This window comes from Chelonia mydas, chromosome 5 (genome assembly GCF_015237465.2).
Source record: "Chelonia mydas isolate rCheMyd1 chromosome 5, rCheMyd1.pri.v2, whole genome shotgun sequence".
NCBI lineage: Eukaryota > Metazoa > Chordata > Testudines > Cheloniidae > Chelonia > Chelonia mydas.
This window is the reverse complement of record NC_051245.2, coordinates 44,279,129-44,303,362: the sequence shown is the minus strand read 5'-3', so window position 1 is coordinate 44,303,362 and position 24,234 is coordinate 44,279,129. Positions and strand designations below refer to the sequence as shown.

At 40.0% G+C, this 24,234-nt stretch overlaps 1 protein-coding gene across 5 annotated transcripts in view; it reads right to left on the bottom strand.

The window, feature by feature from the left end:
- The window catches only part of LHFPL2 (LHFPL tetraspan subfamily member 2), a 202,406-nt gene that overhangs the window by 92,361 nt on the left and 85,811 nt on the right, over positions 1–24,234 (bottom strand). For 2 of the 5 annotated variants that reach the window (XM_043547046.1, XM_007066691.4), the window contains exon 2: positions 22,118–22,183. The exons of 1 other annotated variant lie outside the window; for it this stretch is intronic. The gene's annotated coding sequence lies outside the window, so the exon portion shown is untranslated. Of the gene's footprint in view, positions 1–22,117; positions 22,184–22,868; positions 22,946–24,234 lie in introns of those variants that run through there. 2 more of the 5 variants (XM_043547048.1, XM_043547047.1) reach the window with 2 other exon arrangements.

Sequence of the window (24,234 nt, the reverse complement as noted above, 5' to 3'; positions counted from 1 at the left end):
ACATGAATTAAGAAAAAGGTGTTAGAAAATAAGGAAAACATTTCAACCATAATATTAAAAAGTTACAGCTGTAGCAAATGCATTCCAAACCACTTTGTTACACCTCTTCTGTTACTCTATATTCTGCAAGCTTTGCTGCGCTCTCTTCTTCCCCGGGACTTCCTACATTTGTGGAAAGACTAATTAGGAAGGTGTCTATACTGCTTTTTTTTTCTTTTTTAAATCATAGATTCCATTACACGCTTGTTTCCAGATCTGAGTGCAAGGAAAATTCTGAATACCTTTATTGATAAAATTACAATTTAAGAGGTTAGCATAAGTTAATAACATATAATCATGGCAGTACAGATTTCTCATTTTAAGTTGGTGATATTTATTATTGATTCCTTTTAATAAAAAGGAAGGTCACATACCAACTTGTTATTACTAGAAACAATGTTTTCATTTTCCTCCTGCTACCAAACACTCTATCCACCATAAAGCACAGGTCATGGCATCTGATCTATCATCTTTTGCATTCACTTACATATATTGTTTATAGACTACTGCAGTGCTCCATCTCACTGCACAATACATTTATAAGTCACACTACAAATACCCCTGAGGGTAGAGTGCCTAAAGCAGTCTGATGAAACTGTCATCATTAAAATGCAGTAACGCACAGAAAAGCAACCTGATAACCAGTCATCAGAGGGTGGACTTGTGGGAATGCTAGGGAAGCAGACTTAGTAAATGTTTACATTAAAATAAAACGCTGTCTTGGCATATGTGCACCAAAGAACCTTTTACTGCCATTTTTATAATGAGTTTGACAGCCTCAGGAAGTGACCTGAACTGTATCCAATCTCCAGGAAGAAATATGCTTAACTTGATCTGGAAAACTAGTTGGATTCCAGTTGATGTTTTCAAGCTCCCACATATTGAATTTCCTTTTGTTCTTCTCACCATCAACTTTTCCATTAAACATATAAAAATTATCTGCAGAGAAGGATTTCCCTAGTTTAATAAAGATTTCAAATCTTTAGAAACTATTTTAAGTGCACTTTAATTTTCAAGTGAATTAATTTTTACTCTCAAAAGAATCTTTATGAAAATATTTTGTCTTCATGTACTACTTCTCTAAGAGATAGATTTAAAAATCTAGGAAAAGTACAATTGCAACATTGTACCAGCTAGACAAAACATAAGAGGACAAAGAGAGGTCTAGGAACAGTTGATACTCCAAACAAAAACAACTTTAAGTCTGTGAAACTAACAAAGCATTGAACAGAGATTTTTAAATCTAGATTTGATTCAGGAAAAATGTAACTCAGAGAACTAAGAAACACTGAGCTGAAGACTCTGGTCTGATATTCTGATATTTTAGTATTTATTGTACGCATTCTTTCTCCGGTTTTCTACATACACCGCAGTGATCACCACCAGAGATGTAAATAAGTAAACATATCTCCTTCCAAAGGTAGTTAGTATTTCCTATTCCTATTGCAGTAGCTTCTAGGAGCCCTGCTCATGGACCAGAACCACACTGTGCTTGCAATCAAATGTGTATTAGAATGCACACAGCTCAGATTGGGACAAGACCATTCTTGTATTTGTATATTTGTATTTATATATGCATAAAATGATATATAAAATAAAAAAAACATACGTGCCTGGTTGGTAAAAATAATTGCCAAATAGCAGTATTTGATTTTACTTGAGTGTATGTGTGGTATTTCCTATACATAGAATGAGAAAACACTGTAAATTTAATTTCTCAGGGAAGTAACATGTTAATTTTTAAATGATGCTCATTATAAATTCCAGAGGTATTTTTACAGGTTACCTTTTATAACATACAAAGACACCCAAGAGTGTCACTTCACTTTTTAGGAATTTTCCTCTTCCAGAAAGTTGTTCAGGATGGAACTAAAAAATCTTGATGTGTCATTTATCAGCAGAGCACTAGGGAACTCATGCATGACATCAGAAGCATTTTTGAAAATTAACACTGAAAAATGAATAAATGTTACTGGAGGAAAGATGCTCTTAAAGACATTCACTGGCAAAAAAGCAGTCTTATAGATGAAGTGAAATTAAGTATAAAAATAAATATATACATACATAACAAATGGAAGAAAGGAGAAGTTGATTGTTATGAACCTAAATCATAAGCTAATACCTGTAGAAAATTGATAAGGGAAGCAAAGGGACACAGAGAAATCTATGCCCAACAGAGTTATGAACAATAAGGAGGATTTCTTAAGGGTATTATGAAGAAAAAGAATCCTAACAATGGGACTGGTCTATTAGCAGATGCAAATGGTAGAATTGTCAACAGTAATGCAGACAAGACAGAAGTGTTCAATAAATATTTTCTGTTCTGCATTTGGGAAAAAATAGGTGATAAGGTCATACAATATAATGATAATGAAATACTTTACATCCCAACAGTAACTAATGAGAATGTTAAACAGAAGCTACTAAAGCTAGATATTTTTAAATCAGCAGATCCAGGTAACTTGCATCCAAAAATTTTAAAAAAGAGTTGGCCAAGATGTTATTTGGGCTGTTAATGTTGTTTCTCAATAAGTCTTGGAACACTGGGGAAGTTCCAGAAGACTGGAAGAAAGCTAATGCTGTGCCAGTATTTTAAAAAGGTAAACAGGATGACCTGGGTAATTATAGGCCTATCGACCTGACACTGACCCCAGGCAAAATAATGAAACAGCTGATACAGAACTTGATTAATAAAGAACTAAAGGAAGGTAATATAATTAATGCCAAACAACAGAGGTTTAATGAAAATAGATTCTGTCAAATAACTTGATTTTTTTTTAAATGAGATTACAAATTTGGTTGATGAAAGTAATAGTGTTAATATAATATACTTAGACTTCTGATTAAGAAACTAGAGTGATATAAAATTAACATGATATATATTAAATAGATTAGAAAGTGGCTAACTGACAGGTCTCATGCAGTTTTAAATCGGGAATGTAGTGTTTCTACTGGAGTCCTGCAGGGACTGGTTCTTAGCCCTGCACCATTTAATATTTTTATCAGTGACCGAAAGAAAACAAAATCATTACTGATTAACTTTGTAGAAAACACAAAGATTGGGAGAGTGGTAAATAATGAAAAGGACAGGTCACTGATACAGAGTGATGTGGATCATTCAGTAAGCTGGCCGCTAGCAAACAATACGCATTTCAATATGGCCAAATGTAAATGTATACATCTGGGAGCAAAGAACATAGGTTACACTGACAAGGAAGCAGTGACTCTGGAAATGACTTGGAGATTCATGGAGGATAATTAGCTGAGCATGAGCTCCCAGTGCAATGCTATGGCCAAAAGGGCTAATGTGATCCTTGGAGGTATAAACAGAGGAATCATAAGTAGGAATAGGGAGGTTATATTATCTCTGTATTTGGCACTAGCACAACCACTGCTGGAACAGTGTGTCCAGTTCTGATGTCTATAATTCAAGAGGATGTTGACAAATTAGAGAGGGTTCAGAGAAGAACTACAGGAATGGCCAAAGGATTGGAAAACATGCCTTATAATGAAAGTCTCATGGAGCTCCATCTATTAAGCTTAACTGAGAAGGTGAAGAGGTGACTTGATTACAGTCTGTAAGTGCCTAGATGGGGAACAGATATTTAACAATTGGCTCTTGAATCTAGTAGAGAAAGGTACAACACGATCTAATGGTGGGAGGCTGACACTCAAAATAAGGCACAAAATTTTAACGGTAATAGTAATTAAGCATCAGAACAACTGACCACAGGCTGTGGTGGAATCTTCATCACTGGAAAATTTTAAATCAAGATTGGATGTTTTAAAGAAATGTTCTAGTTCAAACAAGAATTAATTCACAGAAGTCCAATGACACAGAAGGTCAGACCAGATGATCACGATGATCATTCCTGGCTTTATAATCTATTCTTCTTAAAAGGACAGATCCAAATTGTTACAATATATGTAACCCCTCATTTTCTTGTATCCATCCACTCTTTCAAACTGACCCTTGCAGTAATCACAGGCCACCATATGGTAAGCAGATTTGTGGTTACATGGTCTGAGCACAGGACTCGGAGCCATGAATTCTTGACACTGGATCATATGTGCTGTGGACAAGTCTATCACAGTGCCTCATCTTTTTATAATCAGTAAAATAAGGATTATAATAATTACCTACCTCAGAGATGTTGTGAGGATCAATTAGTTAATCTATATATATGATTTTGAAGATCAAAAGAGCTACAAAATTGCTAAGTATTAAGGACATTTGTTCACATAGCAGCCTGGGACATTAAGGGTTTGTCTACATGGGCTTGTCTATCAACAGAATAGTTGATAAAACTAACACAGACATACCCTGTAAAAATATTGAATTAGAGAGTTTTAGGAAGTGTCTACATGGTGTGTTAGTCTTCACCAGTGGGGGTGTAAATTCTGGTTCGCACCAGCATGTTACTAACCTGCCAGTGTGGACACTGCTGGTGTGCACTAAAAATTATCTAGTGAACGTTAATCTAGTTCTGTTTGAAACAGGACTACATTTTTACTTTTTGCACAGAACATCTCTGTGTTAGTTTTATCAACTAATCTGATTCCTTAGGCCCCAGTACAGAGAAGTACTTAAACATACAAGCAGTATCATTGAATTTAATAGAGCTACCAATGTGCTCATTTGGAGGGCCAGCCATTGTTTCCTTCCTTTTTAATAGAGTTAGAAAAGGTTAACAATACAGAGTTAAGTCGACTTGAGTGGTGGGATTACATCGTGATGCATGTATGGCATGACAAGCAGTGGTTGCAGAACTTTCAGATGTGCAGAACTACCTTACTGAAATTGTGTGTGGAGCTTGAAAAAACGAGTGGTGATTGCTGTGTGGAAGCTGGCAACTCCGGACTGCTACCAGTCAGCTGTGAATCAGTTTGGAGCTGGAAAGTCAACCGTGGGGACTGCAGTGATGTAAGTGTGCAGGGCCATTAATAGCCTCCTGCTACAAAGGACTGTGACTCTTGGTAATGTGCAGGAAACACTTGATGGCTTTGAGGCAATGGGATTTCCTAACTGCAGCAGGGTGATAGATGGCACGCATATCCCAATTGTGGCTCCTGACCATCTTGCAATGGAGTACATCAATCAAAAGGGCTACTTCTCCATGTTATTGCGGGCACTGGTGGATTACTGGGGCCATTTCACTGACATCAATGCAGGGTGGTCAGGGAAGGTGCATGATGCATGCATCCTTTGGAACACTGTATTGTACAGAAAGCTGCACACTGGGACTTTCCAGACCAGAAGATTCCCTTTGCGCCTGTGGCTCATCAAGCCTTACACTGGGAATCTACACAGCAACAAAAAGCGCTTTAACAACAGGCTGAGCAGGTGCCGAATGACTACTGAATGTGCCTTTGGCCCATTAAAAGGTTGCTGGTGCTGTCTTTTTGGCCAGTTAGACCTCAATGAGGAAAATATTCTGATGGTCATTGTGGCCTGCTGTACTCTTCATTATATTTGTGAATCAAAGGGGGAAAAGTTCTCCGGGGTAGGCCACTCAGGCTGATTGGCTGGCTGCTAGAGGGACACAACAGGAGGCTATTCGAATCAGGGAGGCTTTGAAGGAGCATTCTGACAATGATTCCCAGTAACATGTCTGTATGTGATGCATTTGGCCAGGCAATGTTTATTTGCTGCCATGAATTAATCCTGTAGTGTTTGCTTCTTGAGCATTAGTAGCAAGGAGCAAATATTCCTACCTAAAGCTACTGTTTCTTAATGTTAGCACTGAGCAATATAATTATGTCACACAAAGACTCATTTTATTTCAAAGACTCAGTTAAATGATTGGGATAAAACACAAACTTTTGGACAAACAAGGGACATGAAAATGAGTAGCATTTTTGTGGTTAGGGTACCTCTTTCTCACTGTCCCTTTGCTAACACAAAGGTCACCACGAGTCCCTATTATGGTGAGTTTACGGGGAGAAAAGGGTGAGCAAGGGGGAAAGGGCAAAAAGAAACAAAGAGTGGTTTGCGAAGGAGGTTACTATAAGCAGCTAGGGAGCCTATTCTGAGTATTGGTGCCCTTTTCCACAGGCTAGGGTAATTGAACCCGATATCTCACTTCTAAGGGTAATCCAGGATGCAAGAGTGCATCTCCTGCATCATTGTGGCTGCAGTCCGGCTCCATATGCCACTTGCCTGAGTGACACTCTGCATAAATAAATTGCTGGGTGGCGAGGCAAAGTTTCCTACACTGGGGGGAGAAACAAGGCAACTCTGCCAAGGAATCTTAGGCAGATGATTGCAGAATACCTAAGTTTCCTAGAGATCACTATGGAGAATTCCAGAGACATCCCTATGTATATTAATAACCTTTTCCGCCGTGGCGCCACTGCATAGATGGACAGGCTCTGTTGTTAATTTCTGTCCCCTATTCTTCTTCTATCATACAACAAAGTACATAAAAGCTCCATCTCCTCTCACCATGCTGTGTCAAAGGAAAATGAGCACTTCCTGGTGCGCCCCTCTCATGCATCCTGCGTGCCAGAGCTGGAGTGCTGTGGCCAGCTAGACCCTTCTGGAGTGGAAAAGAGGTCCTGACTCACCGCGCCACCGGATGAGTGGCAACACATCATCCCCCAGCTCCACCTCCTCGTTCACCACTTCCTCATTGGGGCTGAGTCCTCTGGCCGCTGCCTCCAGTCCCCCCGAAGTATCCACAGGGCTCTTGGCGGGAGAGGTGGGGTTGCAGCCAAGGATGGTGTGCAGCTCCTTAGAGAAGCAATGTCTTCGCGCTGCACCATAGTGATGGTTGGCCTCTCTTGCCTTCTGGTACGTCTGCCTCAGCTCCTTAAATTTAGCACAGTGTTGCTGCATATCCCTTTCGTGCCTCTTCTCTTGCATACCACTAGGAATCAGCCAGTAGGTATAAAAATTCCTACGGCTGGTGCAAAGCTGCGATTGCACAGCCTCCTCTCCCCATATACTCAGCAGATCGAACAGCTCCGGTGTGCCCCATGCGTGAGAGAGCTTGCTGCGTAATGCTGCCATGGTCAGCTGGGAAGATGCTGTGTGAACTGTGCATGCCAAGCAGACATGAAGAGGAATTTCAAAAACTCTCAGGCCTTTAAACGACGGAGGCGGGCATACCTGTGTACCTTCAGGGCAACAGAGTTCAAACTGGTGACCAGAACGGTCATGATGGGCATTGTAGGACACCTCCTGGAGGCCTATTAGGGCAACATAACCCAGTAAGGTGTCTACAATGATGCTGTGTCACTCTAACTACATCGCAAAAAGCTCTATGCCGCTTGTCAAGGTGGTTTTATTCTGTCACCATAGCAGGGGAGTTACATCAGCAGGAGGAGTATTTCAGTATGTACACCTCTGCTGTTTTGTCAACAAAAGCTCACTTTTGTTGATAAAATGTGTAGTGCAGACAAGGCCTTAGAGAGCAATCTACAACCAAATGAGTTAAAAGTAGAAGGGATATTGGGAATCAGAGATGCCAGGAAAGAGAGAGCTCTGGTGGCTCACTGAGGAATAGGGCACAACACCTTGAAGAAACTATGTAGAATATCATATTTTTTCTTAGCTATTCAAACTGCACATTTGTATCTGAGATATGGAGGGTCACTTTGAATGAGTATTATAATTAATATTTGAGGTTCACACAAACACTCTGAGTAACCCGTGCCCCCACTCTGGGTAGGAGGCAGGAGTGTGTGGAAAACGAAGCTTTTTATCTATAGAAACCTTAGCTTCCTGACCAAAGACAGCAATGCAAGAATAGTGCTTTTCTAATTCTTCTTGTGTCTATCCACTATTGAGAGGCCTGTCTCTTCATCTTGGAGTTTGTTTTTGATGGCCATATTTCAAAACACATGACAGATGAGTATCTCAACACATTTGTCTGCCTCCGTGCAGTTAAAATAGTTCAGCTCCTACATACTATCCTCTAGAAATCAATGTAATCAAATACATAGCATACTACATCTTTAACTTCTTTATTCTTTGCTTAATTTTGTGCATCTGAAGATGGAATTGAGCTCTATTGAGCTCCTGCAGCTGCCTACAGTGGAAAGAATGAAGACAGGCTATTGCCAGAAAAGTGGGAAGTAAGAAACAACAGATGTGATGTTTCAACAATATCATTGGCTAGTCCAGCCCTACAGACAGCTTTAAAGTTTGAGTTCCCATTAGTCTCCCTGAGTCTATGAGGTCTACTTGCAGCCTAACCAGCTTAGCATTTCTCTTGTTTACCTGGATTTATTCGGTGACCTCAACAGTGAATGTAATGACAGGAAGTATTCATTTCCTTACAAACATGTGTGGGCTGTGTGTACAGATCTTTGATTGAAGTTAGTCACCATAGCTTCCAAGACCATTTTAGCTTTTCACTTCTCCCTTTATCATTCTTTTCCACACTCACTCCTGAGAGACTTGAGCTGAGTACAATGATACCCTCTGCACTGGATGTCTTTACACAAGGCTCACAAAGAAAATAGATCAAAGAAAACAATCAGGTGGGTGCATTTTTTAACGATGGAGAAGTAGGTGACAAATGCCCTTCAAAGAGTCAATTTAAATTACAGAAATCATTTCATCAAATCATTTTCACAGAAGAATATAATTCTTCCATGACAGAGTTTATTTAAGGGGGAAATTATGAATAAAAGCACTGCAGTGCATCTCACACAAAGGGCAGCTAGTGTCAGCTTAATCTGCAAGGCCTGGTCTACACTATGAGTTTATGTCGGATTTAGCAGCGTTAAATAGAATTAACCCTGCACCTGTCCACACAACGAAGACATTTTTTTCGACATAAAGGCGAACGAGGGGATTAGCGCTGAAATCGACATTGCCGTTTCGAATTAAGGTTAGTGTGGACGCAATTTGAATCTTTCCCTGTTTGCTGTAGGAACCACCTGATCAACATCCTCTACAGCAAACAGGGAAAGATGAAGAATGAGCTCTCAAAACTGGATACACTCATAAAAAAACAACCTTCCACACAAACTTCCTCGTGGCTGGACTTTACTAAAACTAGACAAGCCATTTACAACACACACTTTGCTTCTCTACAAAAGAAAAAGGATACTAAACTATCTAAACTACTACATGCCACAAGGGGCCACAACAGTGGTTCCCTTAACCCACCCAGCAATATTGTTAATCTATCCAAGTATACTCTTAGCCCAGCAGAAGAATCTGTCCTATCTCGGGGCCTCTCCTGCCCCTCCACCCCCACAGACATGATACAGTTCTGTGGTGACCTAGAATCCTATTTTCAACGTCTCCGACTCAAGGAATATTTCCAACATGCCTCTGAACAACATACTAACCCACAGAGACCTTCCTACCAAGACTACAAAAAGCAGGATTCTGGGTGGACTCCTCCTGAAGGTCGAAACAAAAGATTGGACTTCTACATAGAGTGCTTCCGCCGACGTGCACGGGCTGAAATTGTGGAAAAGCAGCATCACTTGCCCCATAACCTCAGCCATGCAGAACACAATGCCATCCACAGCCTCAGAAACAACTCTGACATCATAATCAAAAAGGCTGACAAAGGAGGTGCTGTCGTCATCATGAATAGGTCAGAATATGAACAAGAGGCTGCTAGGCAGCTTTCCAACACCACTTTCTACAAGCCATTACCCTCTGATCCCACTGAGGGTTACCAAAAGAAACTACACCATTTGCTCAAGAAACTCCCTGAAAAAGCCCAAGAACAAATCCGCACAGACACACCCCTGGAACCCCGACCTGGGGTATTCTATCTGCTACCCAAGATCCATAAGCCTGGAAATCCTGGACTCCCCATCATCTCAGGCATTGGCACCCTGACAGCAGGATTGTCTGGCTATGTAGACTCCCTCCTCAGGCCCTACGCTACCAGCACTCCCAGCTATCTTCGAGACACCACCGACTTTCTGAGGAAACTACAATCCATCGGTGATCTTCCAGAAAACACCATCCTGGCCACTATGGATGTAGAAGCCCTCTACACCAACATTCCACACAAAGATGGACTACAAGCCATCAGGAACAGTATCCCCGATAACGTCACGGCAAACCTGGTGGCTGAACTTTGTGACTTTGTCCTCATCCACAACTATTTCACATTTGGGGACAATGTATACCTTCAAATCAGCGGCACTGCTATGGGTACCCACATGGCCCCACAGTATGCCAACATTTTTAGGGCTGACTTAGAACAATGCTTCCTCAGATCTCGTCCCCTAATGCCCCTACTCTACTTGCACTACACTGATGACATCTTCATCATCTGGACTCATGGAAAAGAAGCCCTTGAGGAATTCCACCATGATTTCAACAATTTCCATCCCACCATCAACCTCAGCCTGGACCAATCCACACAAGAGATCCACTTCCTGGACACTATGGTGCTAATAAGCAATGGTCACATAAAAATCACCCTATACCGGAAACCTACTGACCGCTATTCCTACCTACATGCCTCCAGCTTTCATCCAGACCACACCACAGGATCCATTGTCTACAGCCAAGCTCTACAATACAACCACATTTGCTCCAACCCCTCAGACAGAGACAAACACCTACAAGATCTCTATCAAGCGTTCTTACAACTACAATACCCACCTGCTGAAGTGAAGAAACAGACTGACAGAGCCAGAAGAGTATCCAAAAGTCACCTACTACAGGACAGGCCCAACAAAGAAAATAACAGAACGCCACTAGCCATCACCTTCAGCCCCCAACTCAAACCTCTCCAACGCATCATCAAGGATCTACAACCTATCCTGAAGGATGACCCATCACTCTCACAGGCCAGTCCTTGCTTACAGACAGCCCCCCAACCTGAAGCAAATACTCATCAGCAACCACACACCACACAACAGAACCACTAACCCAGGAACCTATCCTCGCAACAAAGCCCGTTGCCAACTGTGTCCACATATCTATTCAGGGGACACCATCACAGGGCCTAATCACATCAGCCACACTATCAGAGGCTCGTTCACCTGCGCATCTACCAATGTGATATATGCCATCATGTGCCAGCAATGCCCCTCTGCCATATACATTGGTCAAACTGGACAGTCTCTACGTAAAAGAATAAATGGACACAAATCAGATGTCAAGAATTAGAACATTCAAAAACCAGTTGGAGAACGCTTCAATCTCTTTGGTCACTCGATTACAGACCTAAAAGTTGCAATTCTTCAACAAAAACACTTCAAAAACACACTCCAACGAGAGACTGCTGAATTGGAATTAATTTGCAAACTGGATACAATTAACTAAGGCTTGAATAGAGACTGGGAGTAGATGGGTCATTACACAAAGTAAAACTATTTCCCCTGTTTATTCCGCCACTCCCCCACCGTTCCTCAGACGTTCTTGTCAACTGCTGGAAATGGTCCACCTTGATTATCACTACAAAAACTCCTCCCCCTCCCCTCCCCCCCCCCCCCCCCGCTCTCCTGCTGGTAATAGCTCACCTTACCTGATCACTCTTGTTACAGTGTGTATGGTAACACCCATTGTTTCATGTTCTCTATGTATATAAATCTCCCCACTGTATTTTCCACTGAATGCATCCGATGAAGTGAGCTGTAGCTCACGAAAGCTTATGCTCAAATAAATTTGTTAGTCTAAGGTGCCACAAGTACTCCTTTTCTTTTAACATCAACAGAGTTGAAGTTGGGTTATCATGTTCATTATAAACCCTTGTTTTGGTAGGTTTGAAATCTAGATGTAAAAATGTAGGTCTTGACTGAGCAGTATTGCTAATGATCCTCAGTTAAACAAAATCCCATGTCACATTGTGATTAAACTCCTAGAGTGCAATCTCACAGCAAACCCTACAATGATATCTGTAAGACTGAAGACAACTCTTTATTAGTAGTAGTAGCAGCTAGAGGTCTCAACAGACACTGTACAAAAATACAACTCAACTAGGCACTCTACAAATATACCAGGTTCAATAAAGAGCCTCCTTAGTCAATCATTGCACCAATTGTTTTAAAGGTAAATTACCAGTCCAATCAGGTTTATGATCCCGAGAGTTGCTGATCGTTTGCAAAAAAGGGACTCCACACGCTAATGCCTTTTTCTTTGCTCACTGACTCATCGAAACTCCTACCCTCCTAATCAGGCATAACAAAGGCTGAAAAAAGTCACTAAGGAAGGATATACAGTAGTTTCTGTCTCCACTAGCTGGTAGTAGACCTACAGTTCTGCATTAATACACTAAACATTACAGAAATTTCTCAAAAAAGAAACAAAAGTAGATCATATGAAACAGGCAAATTACAAAAAAAAATATTTTTCAGAGTTAAGATTGAATATTAATAGCCTTATACAATATATCCAATATAGAAAAATAAGATACAAATTCACAACTTGCCGTTTTATTGTATATTGGAAAAAATCCATATCACTATTATTCCATACAAAAAAAGGGAAAACACTATTGTTTTAGTCTATATTTAAGTTTTATGCTAAGCAGAACTAAAGAAAATGAGCTTTTAGATAGATCAAAACTATTAGCAGCATCAAGCTTTTGATTTGTATTCACAGAAGTCAGAAGTTTAGTTTTAAAAACCCTCTGAGCTCCATCATAGTGCTGAGATGTATTACTTAAGAGCTGTATGATCCAGCTTCCATTGAAGTCAATTGAAAACTTCCCATTAACTTAAATGCAAATGGGACCAGGTTTTGAGTTACCATAAACTCAATAAAATTATACCCAAAAGAATGTTCATAAAGATATTTTGTGAATGTCCGATTTTTTCTTCGGAACTCGTGCTATTCATTAAAATGCATTACCGGGAAAACATGCAGAGACTCAAATCAACCAGGCAGCAGCCTATTATCTTAGGCCCTGATCCAGCAAACATGTGCATGTGCTTAACTGTACTGCAGTATCATGAGTGTGAAGTGACTCGTGTATCAATGTAAAATGGCCTGTAAATGGGGAGGGTGGGAGCAGAGATGGATTAGAGAGGATGAGGTTGCATATATACAGCACATACATGTAAACAATATATAGAACAATCCATGTCTGCTTGCACTAAATCTATTTTATATAAAAAAACCCTCTATTTCATTTCCATAATTTGAGTGATGGGCATTCAGCTGTGTAATTATGGTTGAAATATTGATTATATGTTTTAGGCTCTGCACTAGGGTAAAATGCTTAACTTTCATTGCACGAGTATCCCATTCAACGGGAGTACTTAAACGGTGGAAGTTAAGTATGGGCTTAAGTGCTTTGCTGAATCAAGGCCTTGTTCATCAAGTTTTTTTTTTTCCCAAATCCTAACTGAAGGAAAAAAATGGATCTCAATTTCAATGATTACCACAAGCTGACATCACAATTGCATGTTCTGACTACAAAGACAACGAATGGGGGGAAATCTCTATGCTACACATTGTGAAACTCAAAAAGCATTTTTATTCTGGTTTTATATACGCCTTACAATGTCAGCCATTTAGCTCTTGACACCATATACTTGAATCATATATTGCAAACGTGTTAAATAGCCACCCTGCAGTCACTGTTTTAGTAATATACCATCACAAAAGCAATCTCCTTGTTTCTGCCACAACTGTAAATACATTTCCTATAAATCTGAACTGATTTATTTAATTGAACAGACATTTTCTGGTGGATGCAAGCAGCTGATATGATCTCATCTTACACTGCCTGAAATACATTCTGAGGAGCAGGGTACTCCAAATGTCACAGTCAACAACAATTGGCTAGAAGGACTGGATTCCATCCAGAGCTGAGATCATCCATGTCCTGCACTGCTTAGGTCAACCTCTTTCAAAGATCAAAACATTTAATTGAATCTTGCTCATATTGCAGCAAGAAGTACAACAAACAAAGACAAGGAGTAAGTAAATTCCTTCATTGCAATTAAAATGAAAAGCAATAGGAGAAAGGGAAAGGAAACAGGAAGGGATAAAGGTTTTATTATGTGAAATAAAGTAACTTTATCCTTTAAATTCAGAATCTGTCAATGTTTTCATTTCTTCCCTCCAGTTGGAAGTTTATAAAAAATATTGCCACAGAACTGCTAATAAACTTTTATCTACAACTCAGAGTTTATCAAGTTTCAAATCCCTCCTTGAGAGCCACTTATGATACAATGCCTATGAGGAAAATCCGCCAATTGTTGATTGCTAGGCTAAATGGTTGGAGACAACTGATGTTATTTGTATATTTATAAAAGAAAAATATTTTTAAAATCCTTTCAACCAATTTGGAGTAACCAAGCTGTGCACAGATCTAACCTGATTTACCTTCTGATCTTATTATATTATCATTACTAAAAAGAAAAGGGTACTTGTGGCACCTTAAAGACTAACACATTTATTTGAGCATAAGCTTTCGTGAGTAGCTCACAAAAGCTTATGCTCAAATAAATTTGTTAGTCTCTAAGGTGCCACAAGTACTCCTTTTCTTTTTGCGAATACAGACTAACACGGCTGCTACTCTGAAATCATTACTGTTATGCTCATCCCGCTCACCCTAACACTTCCCTCCTACTGTTTATGACAGTCACTCTTGTCTTATTTCAAATTAGATTGCAAGTTCTCTGAGGAAGGGACAAAGTATGCCTGTGTGTCCAAACTGTTCATGGTGTACTCGTAAGGTATTAAACCTTTCATCAATGGCAGATATTGCTTATCCATCACAACATTAAAAAAATTCAACCTCAAGTTTTCTTTTCTGGATTGTCTATGAGCTCATCTGCTCCTTCATATTCCGCTTGCTGTTTTTTCCTTGAAACTCGTGTCACGTTCAGACATGGAAATTTTAGTTCTACACCGAGTGCCTGTGCAAGCTCTCTTGCTGTAACCTGTGCTTCTTTGAATCCATTTTCTCTGTATTTCGCTAAAAAGTCTTGTGTGTTCTTTAGTAAGGTAAGTGTTGAATCAAGCCTGCATCATTGGACTCTGCATTATTTTGCTTACACAAAATGTCATACCAGATTATGACAGATGTTAGAAACTTGAAGCTGGATATTTCAGAAGCCAATGGCTGTGCTTCACTTTTAGCTTCTGGATCTCTGGCTTCTTCTGAAACAGCAACCAGTGCTTCGTAAACTTCCTCAGATTGATATCTCAACATTTTTGCATGTTCTACTCTGCTTTCCCAGCATGTCTCAGATGCTAAACGGTAATACCATTGACATATGCTTTGAATATTTGCCATCATTGAGTGGAAGCTGAAAAGAGCACGTAAATGTGTTGCAGCAAACGAAAAAAAGAAATAGCTTCTACAGAAGACTTGGCCATATCACACAAAATCAAATTAAGGCTATGACATGCACACGGAACAAAAAAGGCTTGTGGATTTTCTGCCAGCAATCTAGCTTGCACGCCAGAAATGCATCCTCTCATATTGGCACCATTATCATAGCCTTGTCCTCTAATATTCATTACGGACAATCCCATTTGTTTTACTTCATCAAGGAAAGCTTGAAGAAGTCCAAAACCTGTAGTGCCCTCTACTTCTAAAAATGTGATAAACGATTCCTTAACTGTAATCTATGCTGAATCACTAAATGTCAACAAATCTCACTACTAACAACATCTGTTCTTGATGACTTATATCTGGAGTACAATCTAGAATTACGGCAAAATATTTTGCCGAAGTAACCAATGAAACAATTTTGTCTTTCACTTTATCACTCATTAGCATGATCTGTTCATTTTGAATTCTTGGTCCCAAATAGTGGTCATGTATTTCATTTTCAGTTACTCTTCGGAGATGTTCACTCATCACTGTGTCAAATTTTCCCAGCAGTTGTACAAGGCCCCCAAAATTGCCATTTTTGGGCTGGAATAATTTCTCAACACTTCCTCTAAAAGCAAGATTGTTTGTTGATAGATATTCAACAATAGATAATAGACGTTCAAGAAGACTATGCCAATGCTGCTTCTGACTCCAGCAATCTTTGATTTTGGCCATCAAGAGTTGTCTGATTTTTTTAAACCTTATACTCAACAAACACCATTTGTGCATACTTTCAATGTGGTGTTGTGCCTTTTCATGTTGCGGTAATGTGTGACTAAGATTTTTCCAATCACTAATACCCATGGTTGTTATCTTAAAATTGCAACTATTGAAAATCTTGCATGGGAAACAAAATACAGCATCCCTGCATTTAGAGTACACAAGCCACGGTCTGTTGACAATTTCACCGTTAGAAAGTCTTTTGTAGTAATTGTTTTCTGTGAATTTCCTACCTCTAATGTCTTTAGGATATTCAAGACCTTTTATTCTCACAGGGCCTCTCTCAAGTATAATGGCAAGTAATTCGTTGTTTAAAGGTTGCGGCTATGCGCCAATGTCATCTACATCCCATGCTAGTACAGTTTCAACTATTGTAATTTCTTGTTTTGTGTCTGCATCTGTTTCAAATAATTGTTCTGTGTGGTGATGCGTTTCTTGAGCTTCGTCTGCATAAAAATTTTCTTCGGCAGCTACTTGATGATCATCAACTTCATTGTTTTCATGACTTACAAACTTAAGTATAGAACCCTTCTGTGCTTGTTTAGCTAATCCTATTTCATCTTTCAGTTTTCTTTTTTGTGACCTGGAAAGTTGTTTTCGATACAACATAACTTATAAGGGAGTTTTTTAAAGAAAGAACGGTTTAAATTATTGTCAGATTATCAGAAATATTATTTAAAATAACTAATATAGGATAGCCGTGAGCCTGTGACCTTGAACTAGTGTGAAGACACCTCACAAGGGGCTCCACCCTGACTGAGACACAGTAGAGTTGGAAACCCATGTCATTTTTACAAAGCCACTTTTTAGTTTTAAATGCATAGTGGGCATCAGTTTTAATGTTAGTTACAACTCTATATCAACCTTATACTGTAAATAGATCAATGACATTATCCAGTTTAATAAGCTGGGTTTCCAAGCAGTGGGAAAATATAACCCTAGTTTTATTCCTAGGTAAAGCACAAAGTGACCAAAATGAAGTCAGCACAGAATCATCTCATCTCGATTAAGGTAGCACAGAAATGTTACCAAAGTCCTGTTGTGCCTTATTTTTGTTTGGAAAGACGTTAGCAATAGCAGCACTGCCAGAAATACATGATAAATCACTGCCTCTAAATCACTGCCATCAAAAACTGACATTTTCACAGCTCTAGCGTGCTCCGCTGCACAGATTCTTCACAAGGAAGCACCCCTGGCCTTTTTAACTCATACTAACCGTGTATTTACTTTATGGACAAAACATTGTGAAAACGTAAGACATTGGCTGCCCAACTCTGGGCTGGCAAAAGCTATACTGACTCAAGAGAATCTTAGTACAACATATGGTCACTCTGTACACTAGTAATGAGATGAGCACATTACAGTTGTTGGAGGGCTCTATTTAGCAGTAACAGGACTATAGGAAAGCCAGTCAACATTTTTTGTTTCTCTAATGAAAACTGGCCCACTCCCTGCCCCAAACCAAACTTGTCACAAATAATTGTCAACAACTTAATTTTCTGTTTTTGGCTAAGATACTGATTTAAAAAAAAAATATTGAAATTGGATTCAGGATTGTTAGCAAGCATTTTTGGCAAACAAAGTTGTTAAATGACAATCTAAATGGCAACACAGTACGGCTTTCATGCTTGGCTCACCCCCAGCCTGCTGGTCCAACAGCTGGAGTAGAGGAGGAGATAGGTGGAAAGCTGCAGGACCCCAAAATCAACCTCTTGGGGTGCAGAGTGGCAACAGCAGCAGCAGCAAACCCTCAGGTCCGATCACACGCCACTGGGCACCACCGCCAGCACCACAAACCATGGTGAAGTTAGCACGACTTGAAATGAAATTGCCACTCAAAATTCAGGCCTGATATACACCTAAAACTTAAAGTCAATTTAGCTAGGTCACTCGGGGTGTAAAAAAATAATCATACGCCCAAGAGACGTAGTTAAGCTGACATAAGCCCTGGGATAGACATCACTTGATCAACAGAGGAATTCTCCCGTTAACTTACACTATCAGCTCTCAAGAGGGTAGATTTACTACAGAGATGGAAAAATCCATTGTGCCGCTATAGCAAGTGTCTGCACTAGAATGCTACACAGTGGTGTAGCTGCAGCTGTGCTGCTGTAGTGCTTGTACCATAGACACATCTTCACAAATTTCAGCAACTTTCAGCTACTCAGTCCAAGACTCCTTTTGTCTTAGGTGGGTACTTGTGATTAATCTGTTCTTAGATGGGTTAACTGACATCAAGAGGTGTGTAATTCATTCAGTCATTCGTACCTCTCAGTTTAGCAGCACAAGGCTCAGAAGGAAACTGGTTTTGGGGAGGGCCCTGTAACTTGGGAACCCCTCAGTAAAATGACTGCACATGTGGAACATAGCACTACTCCATGCCCCCATGAGATGCACCAAATTTCAAAGCAATCTGAGGGCACGCCTACACTGGCAGAGTTACAGCACCGGCAATTAGAGCACTGCTCAGAAAGCGCTGAAGGAAAACCGCTGTTGTGTGTTCACATTGACAGCTGCCTGCGCAATAGCATGTTCACACCTGCAGCGCTATTCGGAGAGGTGCACTCTGGGCAGGTCCTTCACTTTTACCCTGCACTGCAACGTGTCCCGGTCATGGCCCCTTTCTACCATGCATCGTGAAATCTGTCCGTAGGTATCATAATTCCTGCGGCTGGAGCGCAGCTGGAACTGGACAGCCTCCTCTCCCCAAATGCTGATGAGGTCCAGCAGCTTGACATTGCTCCCAGCGGGGGATTGCCTGGTGCGTGGAGCAGGCATGGCCACCTGGAATGATGCGCTGAGACCACTGCACGCATCAACGAGCAAACAGGAGGGGGACTTTCAAATTTGCAAAGGAATTTACGGGGTGGGAATGACGGTTGGACATCGGAGGGCAGGGCAGTAGAGTTCAAACCGATGACCAGAGAGGTGAGAACAGGCATTGTGGGACACCCCCCAGAGGCCAACTGCAGCGCTGTAATTGCCATGGTGTCTACACTGGCACCGCAGCGCTGTAGCCCTGGCGCAGAAAGCTGTATGCCTCTCGTTGGGGTGGGTTTTTTAGAGCGCTACAACTGCGCAGTTTCTGCACACTAAGTGGCTTCGCAGTGTGTACCCCTCGGGAGTTACAGAGCAGAAAGCTGCTTTACTGTGCAGAAACTTGCCAGTGTAGACAAGGCCTGTGTAACCATCTGGATTTTAGAGCACTTAGAAGAGTCAAGTTTAAAGCAAATAAAAAAGCTAAAGAGTTTCCATTCCTGAAGTTTTTTTTTTTTGTATTGGCTCATGCATAGTGTAAAAAATGTACATTTTCTTAAATACTGTTTTCAGTTTGGGTCCCCCAAAAATTTAGTGGGTGCCATTTACTACCTTGGGTAAAACTCAACAGATTGAGACCATTTTGACCCACATCACATCAATAGTTTGATCTTTAGCTCCGGGGTGGGGGGGTGGGGGGGGGGAACCCACCTAGAATTTTTTTTTAAATGGTTATTTTGTGAGGCTTACACATCTCCAGAACTGCTGGCTCAAATGACTCCAAATTTAGGTTACTAATCTTACCCTGCACCCTCCCGAGACACAACAAAGAAAGCTGACTAAGCATGTCGATTTTAGAAGACAAAAAGGTTAGACCTTAAAACAGATGTCACAACGCAACCTTAACTATAGTGACACTTCCTCACCACTATAATTTACTTTAGGAAATAATTGTATACAGTTCTAGATGACACTCCTGTTGGTAAACTACTTATACTCCTCCCCACCAAAAAAAGTTTGGGATTAATCCTATTTTTAGAAAATAAAAAAACAAACAAAAATCCCAAGCATATAGCTATCCAGAGGCCATAATAGAAAGAGGGAATATGAAGAAAAATAGGCAAGGGATGCTCATTATCTTTCATTTGTGTTGCCCTTGGAACTCTAGCAATAGTAATAAGTAGTGGAAAGCTAAACAAACAAAATATGATCTGTAGGATATATATGCAATAGCCACAACACATTAGAATACAGAGGGTAATTAAAGATGCACCTTGGTGACACAGGTGGGTACATTTTGAACCAAACTCCATTATCTAGTCTATTTATCCTCAGTCATTAGAGTGGATAGTACATGCAATATCATCTAAATGCAAAAGATGGGACGGATTGCAAACACTGTGAAAGTCAAGATTAATTATAGAAATATAGGACTGGAAGGGAATTTGATAGGTCATCTAGTCCAGTCCCTTGCACTGGGGCAGGAATAAGTATTATCTAGACCATCTCAACAGGTGTTTGTCTAGCCTGCTCTTAAAAACTTCTAGTGACAGACTCTACAATCTGCCTAAGTAATCTGTTCCAGTGCTTAAACTATCCTTACAGTTAGAAAGTTTTTCCTAATGACTAACCTAAATCTCCCTTGCTGCAATTTAAGCCCATTACTGCTTGTCCTGTCCTCAGCAGTTAAGGAGAACAATTTACCACCCTCCTCTTTATAATAACCTTTTATGTATTTGAAGACTATTATCATGTCCCCCTCCTCCACAGTCTTCTCTTCTCCAAACTAATCAAACCCAATTTTTGCAATATTTCCTCGTAGGTCATATTTTCTAGACCTTTAATAATTTTTGTTGCTCTCCTCTGGAAATTCTCCAATTTGTCCATCTTTCCCGAAGTGTGGTGCCCACAACTGGACACAATTCTCCACTTGAAGCCTTATGAGAGCTGAGTAGAATGGAAGAATTATTCCTCATGTCTTCCTTACAACACTTCTGCTAATACATCCCAGAATGTTGTGTGTTTGGTTTTTTTTATTTGCAACAGTATTACATTGACGACTCTCATTTACAGTACTCCTTCCTAGGCAATCATTTCCTGTTTTATATTATGCATTTCCTTCCTAAGTGTAGTACTTTGCATTTTTCCTTATTGAATTTCATCCTATTTATTTTAGACCACTTCTCCACTTTGTCAAGATCAGCAATCCTAACCATCATCTTGATAAATTAGGGCAGTGAGCTGAAGTCAAATACAATTCAATAAGGATAACTGTAAAATTGGTTCACATAATGTAATATAAAAACGAGGAGTACTTGTGGCACCTTAGAGACTGATGCCACAAGTACTCCTCGGTTTTTTTGCTGATACAGACTAACACGGCTACCACGCTGAAACCTGTCATAATTAATAGGATACTGAAGTATATGACACTACCAAAAAGGCAAAAGTATAATATGTAAAGCGTGCATGGAAATTCTCCTCTACTCACGAGTTAATTCTCAATTGGAGCAACACATTTCTTCTGCATCATTTTTTTTAAAAGTACCACATTGGAGAGAGTTAAGATGATATATCATGTCCATCTGTCAGTCTTACTCTCATGCTCTGCTATGGATCTATGCTGACAATTAAATTAAGATGTTTACAAAAACATCTTCAATAAATTTCAAATAATGAATTTTTAAAAGATTATTCGTCCTGTGTTGCCACAAGAGACATGAGGGATTTGCAATGAGAGAGGAGAGGATCCATGAGATGATAAATCTTTAAAAAGAGACACAAAATAAAAGTTTAAGAACCACTGAAATGTAAGGTTTCTAATACGAGGAAACTCAGTTTGCTGTAATTCCTTAACTCACTCTGTATTTCTAGATATGCTCCATCAGAACTATTCTCACAAATGTTAAAAAAAAATTATTTATCCTATACACTTTGATGCCTGAATATGAAATTACAAGAGTTATGAGTTATACTAAACACAACACATATCAACATATACTAGTGTTGCACCAGGTGCTGCTGTAACTCATTTATTTGAAATATTTAAGTTCAATCTTTCAAATACAAGATTTTTCTAATGCACTGAAAACTAAGGCTTTTTATTCCTTTATTTATTTTGGTAAGTAGTCACCAAGTTCATGTATTCTGTAACTTCCTTCAAGTTTGGTGTACTCTATCAGTGCTTATAATCAGATGAATGGTATTTAGTGCTAAAAAAAGGATCTTTAAAATGAGAAGAATCTAGACATCTTCCATCTATCAAGTAGTTACCCAACTTCAAGGTCTAACAAAACATGGAAACAATAGCTAATGCAATCTTAATTTATTTTACTCACCTGTGTTATAACTCAGAGGACCACTTTAAGGGAATCTGGTTGACCACTTCAGAAGACCAGCAACACCTGGAGAAAAGTTTGAAATGTAAGAAAGTTATTATAGAGCCAAAAAATGCTAACCACACAATTTAGGACTCCTAATAGTCCCTGGAATTTAAAAACTTTTCTTATAAAAGGCTGCACATAGTTAATGTTTCACTAGTATAACATTTCTACTTCACAAAAAAAAAAAGCAACATTCTGGACACCGCTCCAAACCACTGATGAACCAAGAAAAAGAAGCATGTTTTAAAGAGTAATGCATAAACCATTAAGTATGCTCAAGAACATACGTTTGCAATTCCCTTCTACCACGTTAAGAATTTATGCAGAGGTTTTCAAATATGGCTAAGGGATTTGCATGCCCAATTTCCATTTAAGTTAATGTTTCTATTTAGGTGACATTTATGAAAAATTTGGAAAAGCTTCTAAAATGGGAATATATACTTAATCTAAACAGTGGACCGTGACTTCAGGTACAACTCTGCAAGCTTCTGGACACCTCCTGGAATGTCAAGAACATCCTCAATTTCCAGGATATGTTTAGTAGGATTGGGCCCATTATGACTTTTCTCTCATTTGCAGAAGGAAAATTAGGTGATGAACTTGCTGAACAGTAGTAGGTCAGCAGAAGGCAGGGCCATGAATCTGCTGGAGAGATATAAGTTGCTGGGTGGGAAATGTTCCATGGCAGTTGGGAGTAGTCGCTCACCCAGATGCAGGCTGTGTGGCATCTCTGACCAGAGAGAGATCTGAAGTCACTTGGTACAGTAGAATGACTATTGGAACCCCCTCAAGGGACAAGTGATTGCAGCACTTCAGTGGCAGCTCATCAGCCCTGGCAAGTGAGGCACAGCCTAACCAAGAATTTCCAAAAGTTACAAAACATATTGTGTACATTCCTTTTTATTTAATTCATAAATATATACAGATTGAAGGACAAATCGTGATTTGATTTAAATGTCACAACTCAGTCTCTCCAGTCGCAAAATGCAATGCCAAAGAGTTTGAAGAATGTAATGCTACGTAAGGCTCAAATTTTGGTATAGCTAATAGTGCCTCAAGACGCTGACTTGTTACCATGGCAATTTCCCACACCCAGAGTCACTTTAAAAGGGGTTTGCTGCGGTAACCTCTGCTTGGTGAGGCCACAGGAGGATTGTAGCAGTTGAGCCTGGGCTGCAGGGCGCTTGCAGGGGACGGGGATGGATCTGTGCGGGGGGCCTTCCTGGCCCTCTCTCCCACTGGGGGGGTGCCATGCATATACATGAGGAGCCCCCGCTGAGCCCTGGAACTGCCTCATGCTCTGTCCCCATGCCAGCCTGGGTAGCAGTGGTGGCAGCTCCAGTTCCACCTCCTGCTGCTTCACTATAAATCAGGTAAGCTTTTAATAGCTACTAATTATACATCAGATGGAGGTGGAAATAACTACTTTGTGATTTGTGCCTCACTTGTCAAAGTCAGCAGAGCATTGACTAAAATAAATTCAGATTATTCCAACTGTTTAAGGATGCAAAGTTCTATCGTAAAAAGAAAACAACTGTGTTTAGACAGGAACATGCCAGCTACTCTTCTGAAGAAAGGTTCAATCCAGCAAACTACTGAACCATATACTATTTTAAGTGTCTGAATTCAGTGGGATTATTGACATGAGTAAAACCAAGCAATGTGTTTAAGTGCTTTCCTGGATCAGGTGTTTACTCTTCATCCAGACACAATGCTATGGAAGCAATGTGCTCGGCCTCTTGGTAAGCAAGCTTTGAATCACTGAACATAGATCTCTCCAACTATCTAAACAGTGGCATGATGCAGTACCAGGAAGCAAGGATTAGTATATTATAGGAAAGTGGAGGACCCATCAGGAATACACATGAAGTGGGAGGTGAGGGTGGAAGAATTCTCTCTCTCTCTCTCTCAGGAGCTCCCTCTAATAAATCACACAAAAGAAATATGGAAGCTCTTTTGACTCCTAATTTGGTTTGAAAATGTGTGAAATAAACCATTTCTACCTTTCCACTAAATTAGCTGTTAATTTTGCTGCACGGTTTGCTCCACCACCAAGAGGAAAACATTTAATC